Raw genomic sequence first — 12,951 nt, forward strand, 5'->3', positions numbered from 1 at the left:
TAACATAAGACCCAGCAATTCTACTCCTAGACATCTACTCAAAATAAATTTAAAAGTGTTGTGGGGAGAGAGCCAGGAGTGCAGTTTCCAGGCTCTCGGCCTCACGTGGAAAGGTGCTGACTCAGGTAGTAAATGGCCACCAACTGTGATTGGATGGCCATCAGCTGTGGCTAGTTGGCCGTCAGCTGTAACCAGTGAGCCGTTGGCCACTAATGTAACTGCCATGGCTACGCTAGCAGCAAATGGGGGCTAGCAAGAGGATGGTGGCTGAGCTAGCAAGAGCGGATTGCAGTTAGCAAGTGAGGTGGGTTGGCAGAGAAGCGGACGGTAGGTTGTGGATCGTGTGGCTCCTGCTTCCTGTGTCTCCAACCCAGCCGCCAGCGAGACTATAGCAGTATGACTCCCCTATCTATGGTTCCTTTTTGGCCTCAGCATATCCTGCATTCTTATGTGGGGAGTGGGACCAGAGACCCCGCATGACGCCCTGCATGACAAGTGTGTTTACAGGAGAGATCAAAGATGGCAGAGTAGATAAACACTGCCTGAATCATTCCATGAACACATTAAAATTACAACTAAATTATAGAACAATCAACCTGGAGAACCATCTGAAGTCTGGAGAACAGAAGTTTTACAACTAAAGATATAAAGAAGAAGCCACCTTGAGACCAGTAGGAGAGACGGATACACAGAACAGGCTCAAAACCTCTTTGTGGCGGATGAAAATTGGGAGGGATATCTCGGCCACGGAGCTTCCTCCCTGAGGAGTGAGGGACCCCAGCCCCACACCAGGCTCCCCAGCCCAGAGTACTGGTGCCAGGAAGAGAAGCTCCCACAACATCTGGCTGTGAAAAACAGTGGGACTGGGTGGGACAGAAGGTGGGAAACCCAGCTGTCCTCTTAAATGGCCTGCACACAGATTCACTTGCTCTCAGGCACTGACCTTGGGCTCCGACTGAGGGATGGTGACTCGGGGAACGTCAGAGGCATGCCGGGGGCAGACTGAAGTGTGGCTTCAGGGTGTGGGCTGGAGGACAGTTGGCATTTTCCCTGTGAGAGGTCTTCCTTCTGTGCAGCCGGCAGGCGGGCGCCATCTTTCCTCTGTTGAGCCCGCCCCCAACGCCTACACTGCTCTGCCCTGCTGACGCTCTGAGACCCCACCCCACCAACGTCAAACCGCACAAGGCTTTATCAGTGGCTGAACCTTATGGGAGCGGGCAGGTGGCAGCAGGCCTTGGGGTGTCCTGGCTTTTTGTGGAGCTACCCTACACCCAGTACCAGTGGCAGACGCCCTCAGTTCACAGTGTGTCTTCTCCCACACACCTCCAGGCAGGGGCCAAATGCGGTTCACTTTGTAGTTCCTACCAGGTAGCCTCCAGCCACTCACAGGCAGTGGGTGACCTTGGCCTGCACCAGGGCCCCTCCCAAGAGGCCCCAGAACCAACATACTTGGAAGTTGTTTTCAGCTATAGCAGAGCACTGCCTAATTAGCCCCACAAGTGGCGCACACAAAGGGTGGTCTCAACAGGCACCAGAGCCTGCTGGGGCAACTATGTATGGTGTTAGGTGGGTACTGGATTCATTGGGGTGATAGATGGGAGGGGCTTTGGGGGGCAGGGTGAAAAAGGTGAAAGAATTAAGAAGTACAAATTGGTAGTTACAAGATAGTCATGGGGATGTAAATTAAAACACAGGGAACATAGTCAACAATATGGTAATAACTATGCTTAGTGCCAGGTGGGGGCTAGACTAGTCAGGGGGGTCACTTCTTAAATTATATAAATGCCTATCCACTATGCTGTTCACCTGAAATTAATATGAAATAATATTGAATGTCAACTGTATTTGAAAAATTAAAAAGGGGGAGAAAAGGTGAAGGGGACTAGAGGCCCATATTTCCAGGTGTAAAACAAAAATGAGTCATGGGGATGTAACGTAGCTTAGGAAATATAGTCAGTAATATTGTGACAGCGTGGGACAGAGGTTGCTGGACTTCTCACGGTGATCAGTTGATCAGACTTCTCACGGATATCGTTCAAGAATAAAAAGAAAAACGTGATGGACGCACTCCACAGCAGAGATAAATCTCAAACCATGTTGCATGAAAAAGGCCAGACACAAAAGAGTTAATACTTTATGACTCCATCTGTATGAAGCTCCAGAACGGATAGAAGTAAGGTGTAGTGACAGAACTCAGACTAGCAGCTGCCTGAGTCAGGAACAAGGATGGAGTTGGCTGGAAAGGGACACACAGGAGCTTTTTTGGGGTGATGCAAATGTCTGTTGCTTGTGGTGGTGGCTCTGTGGGTATACACATTTGCCCAAACTCACTGACTATTAACATGAAATGAGTTATTTTTATTGTATGTAAATTATATCTCAAAAAAGTCTCTTTTAAAAGAAAATGAAAATATTGATTAGCTGAAAAGAAATCAGGAAAGATGGACAAAGAACCGATGGGTGAAACAGAAAACAAATGGCAAGATGGTAGGTGTAAACCCAGCGGTACCACTTCCATAACAGGATTGAAGATACAAGAAAATACAACACTTATGAGTTGAAGCAAGACTTCAGTCTTGCTTATTCATTTAGCTACTTGAGAATCTCCCCCTTTTCATGGACCAAAGTGCACAAAAACAGACAGAAAAAACAGACAGAATCCTTGCTGTCATGGGGATTAGAGTTTAGCGGGATCATTGTTTTTTGGCCATATAATCTCATGAATCAGTATGTAATTGCAATAGGAACATTATCCTGTGGGAATATTCACGAGGAGGTGACTCAGCCCAAAAGGTGGGGCTCAGCAGCTGGCGTGTGGTCAGTGGGGGGGAGACGGGGGGCTGTGTTCGGACTCAGGAGGCTGCATGTGAAGCCTGAAGTGGGAGGGGACGGCCCTCTGAAGATGATGAAATCAAAGGATTAGGAAGAACACTTCCCATATTCCTTTTCTGGAAACGGAAAGGACAAGAAGACGCACTTCAGCCAATCGAGATAAAATCTCAGTAGAAAATTCAGGAATGGAAGCCGTAATGGACGCCCGGGATGATCTAGTTCAGAGGTCATTTCAGATAATTGTGCCTTAGGGCAACAACATAGACACAAACACCACAAATAATTCTAGAAAGACAACACAAGGGGTGAATTTGTCGTTTCCATACAGAGTGAGCGTTCCAGAACAAAGCCATACTCAGAGGTAGGTCAATAGTGCCAATAGAACTGTAGAGTCAGTGTTGAAAAAAAGATACTCTCTATGATCATTTTTTAAAATTATTCTTTTCTTTTTAAATTTTATTGGGGAGCATTGGGGAACAGTGTGTTTCTCTAGGGCCCATCAGCTCCAAGTCGTTGTCCTTCAATCTAGTCGTGGAGGGCGCAGCTCAGCTCCAAGTCCAGTCGCCGTTTTCAATCTTTAGTTGCAGGGGGTGCAGCCCACCATCCCATGAGGGAATTGAACTGGCAACCTTGTTGTTGAGAGCTCGCACTCTGACCAACTGAGCCATCCGGCCGCCCCTCCAGAAGCTCAGCGGCAGCTCGTTGTCTTCATTCTAGCTGTGGAGAGCGCAGCTCATTGGCTCATGTTGGAATCGAACTGGCAGCCCTGTTGTTCAGAACTTGTGCTCTAACCAACCGAGCCATCCAGCCACCCTCTCTATGATAATTTAAAACAGAGTGAACATCCACAAGAGGAAAAAGGCAAAGCAAACACGAACCAACCGCAAAAAAATAGAAGGCCAAAGGAAAATGCAGCGACGCGTCAGAGTAACTGGAGACCCCTCCCTCAGTTGTGAGAACAAATGCACACTGGACGTCCCTATAAGAATGAAGCTGGAGTTTGGGCTAATGAGAAAAACAAAACCCCAGAGTTATTTACAAGAGATGGGTCTAAAAATTGTGCCACAGGAAAGTTAAAAGTGAGAGACGGTGACACGATACTGGAGAAAACTGAGCAGATGTGAACAGTGGCAAAGGTATCAGTAAAGAAAAGACTAGAATTAAAACAAGAAATCAAATGGGACAAAGGGGGTCATTTAGTACAACTGAAAATTCTGAACGTTATTTATAAAATAAACGCAAGATTCTGAAAGATGGAGAGAAGAAGGCAGGTTGGTTGGAGCATTGGGACCCAAGACGCTGCTTGGTGGTGACTTCCCTGGCTTTTATTTTCGTCTCATATATCCTAGACTCAGGGCCAAAGTGATCAAGAAAGGGGAAGCCTTGCAAAACAGGAAACTTTTAGCTGATAACTTAATAAATGCCCTACTCCAGCCAAACACCACAGCAAACTCTGCCCCAGCCCTCAGACCCTAACGCCCAGCCCCCGGCCCCCAGCCACCAGCCCCTAGCCCCCAGGCACAAGCCCCCAGCTGCCAGACCCCAGCCCCCAGCCCCCAGCCCATGCCCCCAGCTGCCAAAGTCCCTAGGTGTTCTCATGAGGTGGTATCAGAGGCAGGCAGGGAGCGGGATTTCATCTCTGCTGGTGGTAACAAGGCTAACTTCCCCCAGAATGTCAGGGAAGGATGCATGGGGAGCCAGACTCCTACCCCTCCCAGCAATAGCGAGGGGACCCTTGGGTCAGCAGAGGGCTGGATCTCCACATGTGCCCCTTCCCTTGTTGAATTGTGCTAGAGAAAGCCAACTGAACAGGTTTAAATAACACCCAGAGTCTCACGACAAGATCCAAAATCTCAGGTTTCAATAAAATATCGCTCATCATGTCAAGAACCAGGAAGATTTCAAACTGAAGAAAGAAACAACCATTACACTGAAGACAGAGATGTTAGAATTATCCAGAAAGGATTTTTTTTTAAGTGTGTTTTTCCAGGACCCATCAGCTCCAGATCAAGTAGTCAGTTGTTTCAATCTAGTTGTGGAGGGCGCAGCTCACAGTGGCCCATGTGCTGATCGAACCAGCAAACTTGGTGTTAAGAGCATCACGTTCTAACTAACTAAGCGAACCAGCCATCCCTCCAGAAAGGATTTTAAAGCAGAGAGAGAGAGAGAGAGAGAGAGAGAGAGAGAGAGAGAGAGAGAGAAGGGTTCAATTATGAACACATTGAGACAAGTGGGAAAATAGAAAGTCCCAGCAAAGAAATAAAAGATATAAAGGAGAACCAGCAACAATGTTAGAACTGAAAATTACAGTAACTGAAATAAAAACAACTATAACCCTCAATGGATGTGCTCACCAGCAAATGGAGGGAAAGGGTCAGTGCACTGATGATAAGACGATAGAAATTGTCCAAACTGATAAATGGAGAGAAAGTGGACTGAAAAAAAATGAACAGAGCCTCAGAGACCTGAGGGGCTATAACAAAAGATCTAATATGCTCGTCACTAGGGATCTGGAAAAGAAGTAGAAGAGAATGGTCTGAAAAGTACTGAAAGAAAGAAGGGTTGCCAACTTCCCAAATTCAGCAAAAGACCTACAGATTCAAGAAGCAGAGTATGTGAGCTGGAAACAGAAATCTGAGAGGACAAATATACAGATGTATAATTATAGATGAAACTGTAGCGTCAATGTCCCTCTCTTGACAACTGATAGAAAACTGGAGAGAAAATCAACACGGACGTGGGAGAACTTGATACCGTCCGCAGGGTGTGACCAACATTCGCAGGACACATACTCCTCAGTGCCCACAGGACATGTGCCCACATGGACCACACCCCAGGCCAGGGAATGCTCCACAAGTTCAATACAACTGAAATCACATAGCTTGTTCTCTGACAACAAGGGAATCAAATTAGAAACCGATAACAGAAGTTAATAGAAAATGTCCAAATGCTCAGAAACACATTTCTAACCCTAATGCCCACCCACTGGGGGCAGAGCAGAGGACATGGCCGAGGAGAGGGGCCCAGCCCTAGGGCTGAGCAGGAGTGGAGTAGATCACAACAGCGGCCAGTGGAGACCAGGTTTCGGGATGAGCTCCTGGGTGGGAAGGGCGCAGGGGGTCTCAGTGGCCCTGTCTCTGCTCGCTGAACCTCCTCGGCTCGAGGACGTGTGGTCTCGGGTCCCTGCCATCCCTCCATCTGTGCTGCTCTGTCTGTAGCCCAGGGCTCAGAGAGGGTGTCTGTCCTCAGGAGTGGGGCCCAGACGTGCTGGGGGCCTCAGGTGCCCCCAGGGCTCCTGAAAGCTCCCTGCTCAACCTCCGGCCAGAGACCCAGGGTCAGTCTGGGGAGGATGGCAGGGGCCCCCAGCACCCCTCTGTGCACCCCAACTCTACTGAGCAGGTGAGGGCCTGGAGGGCTGGGGAGAGACAGCCACTCAGTGGAAGACTGGGCAGAGGTGGGGACCCCAGTGCAGGGGCCACGGGCCAGGCGCACACTGCAGTGGCACCCGTCATTGTCTGGTGAGCATTCTCTGCCAGGGTCACGGCCTGACGGTCGGGGTCCCTGGCTTTTACGTCCCCGGTCCCTCTGGGTAGACATGGCATTGCCCTGCCCCTCTCGGGCCCGAACACACTGCAGCCTTGTCCTGCTGGTCCTGGGCGGCCGGGGGAGATGGGATGCCAGAGTCCAGGCACCCCGTGGCGCTGGGGGCCTGATTCAGGTGTGCACGGGGCACCCGGGGCTGCTCACCTGCTCATTCCTCAGAGGTTCCAGGTGTGAAAGTGAGCACACAACACGCCCCTGTGTTTGCCAAGTGGGAGCCCCAGGCAGGGCGGTTCCCAGCACTTGGGTTTCTAGACCCACAGTGGGTCCTGGCTCCTGTGCTCTTAGAGCTGGCCCCCGCCCCGCCCGGGACGACTGGCCCCCCAGGCTCAGATCCCTTCTAAGCCATCACTTTTGTGAGCATCCCTAGAAATGTGGCTGGTCTGTACTTTATATGAACCAGGAGCTTGGATGGAAGGGTCCTTGGGGCGAGTCTGGGCTGGGCTGTGGAATCGGAAGGACCCTGAACGGGACACAGGAGAGAGAGCTGCCGACGCCCCCTCAGGTCTGCCAGCACCACATCACGCGGTTTACGGGTATTCTCTCAAGGTGGGGGTGAAATCGTTTGCTTCAATTCTTTTTCCAATTTAAAAAATTGTGGCAAAATACAAGTAACAAAATGTTACCATCTTAACAGTGTTTAAGCCCACAGCTCAGTGGCCCTAAGCATATCACGTTGTTGAGACACCGTCACCTCCAGGACTTCATGGTCCAAACTGAAGCTGTCCCTCCCCGTGAAACACTCATCCCCCTCCCCAGCCCCATGCAGCCATTCAATTCCTGTCTCTACAAATTGACTATTGTAGACCCTCATGGAAGTGAGATCACACACACAGGATTCTCCTTCTGTGTCTGGCTCTTTTCACTCAGCACAGTGTCCTCCAGGTCCGTCCACGCTGTAGCAGGTGTCAGGATGTCCTCCTTTTAAGGCCGGGTGACACTCCAGTGTGCGGAGGGACCGCGGCTTCTGTAACCGTTCCCCCATCCACAGACCCCAGGGTTGTGTCCACCTTCTGGCTGCAGTGAATGCTGCTGCCATGGACGTGGGTGTGCAAATATCTCTTCAAAACCTTGTTTTTAGGGCCGGCCCGGTGGCTCAGGTGGTTAGAGCTCCGTGCTCCTAACTCCGAAGGCTGCTGGTTTGATTCCCACATGGGCCAGTGGGCTCTCAACCACAAGGTTGCCGGTTCAATTCCTTGAGTCCCGCAAGGGATGGTGAGCAGCGCCCCCTGCTACTAAGATTGAACACGGCACCTTGAGCTGAGCTGCCGGTGAGCTCCCGGATGGCTCAGTTGGTTGGAGCGCGTCCTCTCAACCACAAGGTTGCCACTTCCACTCCCACAAGGGATGGTGGGCTGCACCCCCTGCAACTAACAATGGCAACTGGACCTGGAGCTGAGCTGTGCCCTCCACAACTAAGATTGAAAGAACAACTTGACTTGCAAAAAAGGCCTGGAAGTACACACTGTTCCCCAATAAAGTCCTGTTCCCCTTCCCCAATAAAACCTTTTTTTTTTTAAAAAAGTTAAATCTTAAAAAAGAAAAACGAAAAACCTTGTTTTTAGTTCTTTTGGGGATGTGCCCAGAATTAGTGCTTTAATTTTTACCAGTATGATTTCATACTGAGAAAAATACTTTTAAAGGAGCTGATAGTATTAGATAGTCCCCCGTCCATCCCCACTGATGTTCCTTTTGTCCTGGGGTCAGAGGGACAACTTGTGCCCTCATTCCCTGTCAGACCCATGTGCCCTGGGGAGCCACCATGAGGGACGTGCCTCAGCCCCCTCTCCACCCCCCCAGGCTGACTGGACGGTGATTGGTGACTTTCTCTTCCTAATGCAGGCTAAGGACAGCAGTCCCCCACAGCCCAGGGCAGTAAACAACCCACATACGGCTGTGCTTGGGGACTGGCCCCGTGACAATGGCCCCTTAAGGGGCAGAGGAGGGGGGATTCTGAGTGGCACGAGAGCTACTCCCTGACCCCTTGGTCCCACGAGGGACAAAAATGTGCTCAGCTTCAGGCCCCACCCCCCACTGTCACAGACCCTTAGGACTTTGAGGGTCAGGGGTGAGAGGAAACTGGGGGCCATCCCTTGGAGGGGGATCTGGGTCTGCAGATGTGCCCCCGAGTCTGTGAACACCTGCCACTCCAAAATTAACAGCAGATTTAGAGCACTTGGGGGACACTGTGGCCTCCATGAGGCTCTCTGAAGGTGGGTGGGGCCGGGAGCTGGGAGGGTGACTGAAGAAGGAGGTGTGGGGGAGGGGACTGAGGGGCCTTTGTGTTTCCTGAGGTTCAAGGAGTTGAGGAGCGGGTGCAGAGCTTCCAGGAGCCTGAGCCCTGTAGGGGAAGGGACCCCAGCCCAGCGCTGCCCTGGAGGGAGCCGCTGTGGCAGCAGCCCGGCCCTCCCTGGGGACAGGACCTGGTGGGGTGGGCAGAACCCTGGGTCTTAGGGCCTCAGCAGCCAGGCGACCTTGGAGGAATTCTGTTTGCCCAGTGATTCAGAGAATAAACACGCACACGAGAGTTCCCATCAGCACGCCCTGCCGTGAAACCAAATTTACCTCCCCTCCCTTTATCCGCTGCTGGGAGGGCACACCCCGGCCCGTGGGGGTTTCGGCCCCTCAGGCCCGGGGACTGATCCCGCCGTGGACACCCAATGGCTCTCTCTTGCTCCCAAAGCAAAGCAGAAGGGACTAAGGCGCCTTCCTCCTTCTCAGGGAAGTTCCCGGCTTGGAGAGAGTGGCAGCCCACTCAGCCCTCTGTCGACACGGAGGTAATTCCTGTCTCAGGCACACTTCCTCTTCACAGGTGTGGGGGGCCCGGCCCCTCTTCATAATGAAATCAGCACAGGGAGACATGGTGACCCGTCCCCAAACTGCCGGTTCCTCATCTGTGACGTCAGCAGTCAGAGCAGCTGCTTGTTGGTGGGTGGTCCCGACCCACACGTGGGCAGAAGGGTGCCCCCAGGACAGACAGGTGCTGCCCATTTAACTGTCAAGAGAGACGTGGGAGGCACTGCAATTCCAGACACGTTAAAATGTGCAAGAAGCAGTGTTAAGTGACTACCCCTTCTCTCAGATAAGGAAGCAGGAGCCTCAGCTCGCCCAGGCCCAGGGTCTGGGCTGAGGGGTGAGGACCCGCGAGAGAGGTGGGGGCACTTCCCGGGCCCAGACACAGCTCAGAGGACGCTTGGTTGATTCATCACTTTGTCCCTGCATCAAGCGGTGCCATGATCACTTTTCCAGCGGAGCCTGAGGCTCAGAGAATGATGCACTGGCCACTGAACACACAGCTTGTGGGTGCTCGGGTCAGGATACCACCGTTTCCCATAGTCTGGGGACCCAGGCCTGGGTTCGAATCCCGCTGGCCCCGCCCTGGCCAGGAGCCTCCTGCCTGTGTCATCAGCAAAGTGAGGATAACAGTTCCTCCCACACACGGGGTCTCGGGGTTTTAAGGACAGAATTAATCAGACAATGGAAGCCTCCCCAAGGTGTGCCTGGCCTGCCAGATGCTCCCACCAGGGCTGGTTGTGGTAAAGCATCCAAGCAGCTGGCGCCGTATGCAGGGCCGCCAAGACGGGTGGCAATCAGGGGCCGGTGGGGCCTGGGGACAGCCGTCCACCCCACCGTATTTGTGAAGAGTGGGAGCCACATCTGACGGTCCACTTCAGGTGTGTGGCTGGTCCAGGCCTTGCCAGGTCTGGGCAGGTGGCAGGTGTTGACCTCTGGGTTAAAAGTACCCAGAGTAGGGGTGGAATTCAAGACTCTCTCCACCGCCCTCCAGCCCCCTTGAGCAGGAGGCCTGGCCACTCCAGCAGGATGATCTGGGCAAGTGGCTGGATCATGCTGTGCCCACCTCCTTACCCTGGAGGAAGAATGCCAGCCCCACGGAGCCCAGAGGGCAAGGGCCACCTAGCTGCCCCCTTGTCCTGCCCCAAAGCCACAAGGGGCCCGCCAGGACAGAGCCCCACCCTCAGCCTCAGCCTTGTGGGGGAAAGAAAGGCTGGGGAAGCAGCTGGCCGGCCTGAGAGCCGCTGCAGAGAGGGCTCAGAGCCCCCCTTCCGCTCCTGCCGGCCAGAACCGAGTGACCCAACAACCCTATAGGTCCCCAGCGTCAAGACTGCAGCTGTGCCCAGAAGCTGGACCGGAAGTCAGAAGCTGGGGGAGACTCTGCCCTGGAGCAGGAGAGGTGGTGCTACCAGTGTGAGACCCTGGCACGTCAGCCAGAAACAGCCATGCCGGGGTCATGCCGGGGGGGTCTGGCCGGGGTCAGGCCAGGCTCAGGCCAGGGTGAGGCTGGGCTCAGGCCAGGGCCGGGCTGAGCCAGCCCCGTGTTCCTGGCCAGTGTTGGGGGAGCAGGAGTGGGTGGGACACCTTGGTAGCATTGAGTGGGTGGCAGCCCCATGGCTTTGCCTAAGGACAGGAGACCCCCAAGGGAGCTGGGGCTGCTTCATCATCACACTTCTGAAGAGAGAGCTGTGAGGACCCCAGGGCCCTGGCCATGTCTTCTCCCACCCCCGAGAGGGGGCCTCTGGACTGGAGGAGCAGCCACAATGCAGGGACAAGTGGGGTCCCCTCACTCCAGCGCCCAGGCCGTACCCCACCTGCGAGGTCCTTGCCCCCCAAGGAGGCTGGTTCCTGGGCTGGCAGGCATTTCATCCTCGCCTGGTTCAGTGTTGGGCCGGTCACCCACGACAAACAGAACTATCAGGTACCCGCTTCCTGTCCCCAATCAGAGTGGCCGAAGTGAGTCAGAGGCCGGTGATAGCGTGACAGCAAGAGTGACACTCTGGGGTGCAGCCAAGGCCTCCACCCCGTTCCCCACATCCCTCCACTGTCCTCCCGTCTCCATGGCAACACCTGGCAGATCCTGTAGGGCGGACCCCAGCCCTCTCACTGGACTGCAGCCAACCCAGGAGCTTATTGGGTCCAGGTGGAGGGCTGGGCAGCCACAGGGGACCCAGGGGAGCAATGCCTCTTGGGCCGCCACCCTGGGCCAAGCAGGTCCCCACGTGTGCCCCCTGCTCCCTGTACTCAGCCCCCCTGTGAGTCCCCTGCCTGTGTGACCCTCTCTCTGTAAGGATTTTCACGGACCCCCTTTCCAGATGAGAAAACTGAGCTCAGAGCCTCGCCCTTCCCCTGGACCACACGTCCCTGAGAGTAAAGCCCCCCAGAGCTTTAAGGGACACTTTTGCCCCCAATTCAGAGTCCCCACTGGGCTTGGGGAGGTCATGGGGAAGGACCCTAATTTTTGAGGTCAGGTCACAGGCCCCACACCTGTCCTGACTCTGGACCCCCTCCCCATCGGCCCCTCCAGAGCCAGGAGCCTTCAGACATGAGCAGGTGCCAGGCCAGGGTCTCCCGGGGCGTCCAGCCTGGGTTGGACTTTCAGGACGCAGGAGGGCAGCCTGGTGGCCTGTGTCAGGTGGTTCAGGTGGGGCCCCAGGAGGAAGCCCAGCACAACCAGGGCAGTGCCAGGCCCTCCTGGGCAGTGACAGCCACCCTGGACCCCAGCAGTAGCCTGGGCAGCATCCTCGTGGGGGACGTGCCTGTGTAGGGACGTGACAGCCGGGGCCTGGAGCTGCTGGGCTGCCAGCTCTGGGCAGCCGACCACGCTCGCTGCCTGGGTGGGTGAGCCCAGCCTTGGGTGGGTAGGACGTGACCCCTCTGAGGGGCAGGCTGGTGACTCAGAACGGTCAGGGGTTGTGGTGTGGACTCAGACCTGTGCCCCGTGCCGGCAGCGTGGACCCTGGTGGAACTATCACCACCCTGCCTTTCGGGGCCGTGTGGGGGCAGGCCCGTGTCACTCACACGCCCCTTGGCCTGGGTCCTGGCCCCGACTTCAAGCTTCCTCCCAGGCCACCGGTTCCCACCATCTGCTGGACAACCAAGACTGTCCACCCTGCCTACCTCTGGGTGGGGACCGTTCTCAGCCCTGCTCATCACCAGCTGACCTGGTGCCTAGCTCCAAGGCCGGGCGGGGAGCCCCAGCTCTGCCGGTGAGGGTCAGGACGTGTGAAGCAGCAGTCTGTTGGGGGGCCCACTCACTCACCGTATCCACTCCTTTGCCTGCGTGATCACTCATTCCTTCACCTATTCACTCACTCACTCACTCACTCCACTCACTCACCGGCCGACATTCCCGCACACTGTGTGAGGTGCTCTCTCTCTTCCAGGTTCCAGGGCCAGGTCAGGGCATAGGGAAGGGAAGGCTCAGAGACAGAAAACCCGGTGACTAGAGGAGCTTGGGACAGGCCCTAAGAGAGTGGGGAGCACATTCTCAGAACAGCTTTGAGGCCCCTCAGATCCCAGACTCCTCCTCAGCAGGAGGGGGGCCCAGCACAGCGGCTCCCACCCCCTTTGCTGCCACCCCTCCCAGGTAGGGCCTCCTGGTCAGGCCCAGCTTCGTTGGGGATGTGGGGGGCGGTGGGCGGTGTGGCCGCTAGGGAAGGAGAGGCTGAGTGCAGCCTCGGTGCCGTCACCCAGGGCCCTTCGTTCACACCCTGTGGTCTGGGC

The sequence above is a fragment of the Rhinolophus ferrumequinum genome, chromosome 11, assembly GCF_004115265.2.
Source record: "Rhinolophus ferrumequinum isolate MPI-CBG mRhiFer1 chromosome 11, mRhiFer1_v1.p, whole genome shotgun sequence".
Classification (NCBI taxonomy): domain Eukaryota; kingdom Metazoa; phylum Chordata; class Mammalia; order Chiroptera; family Rhinolophidae; genus Rhinolophus; species Rhinolophus ferrumequinum.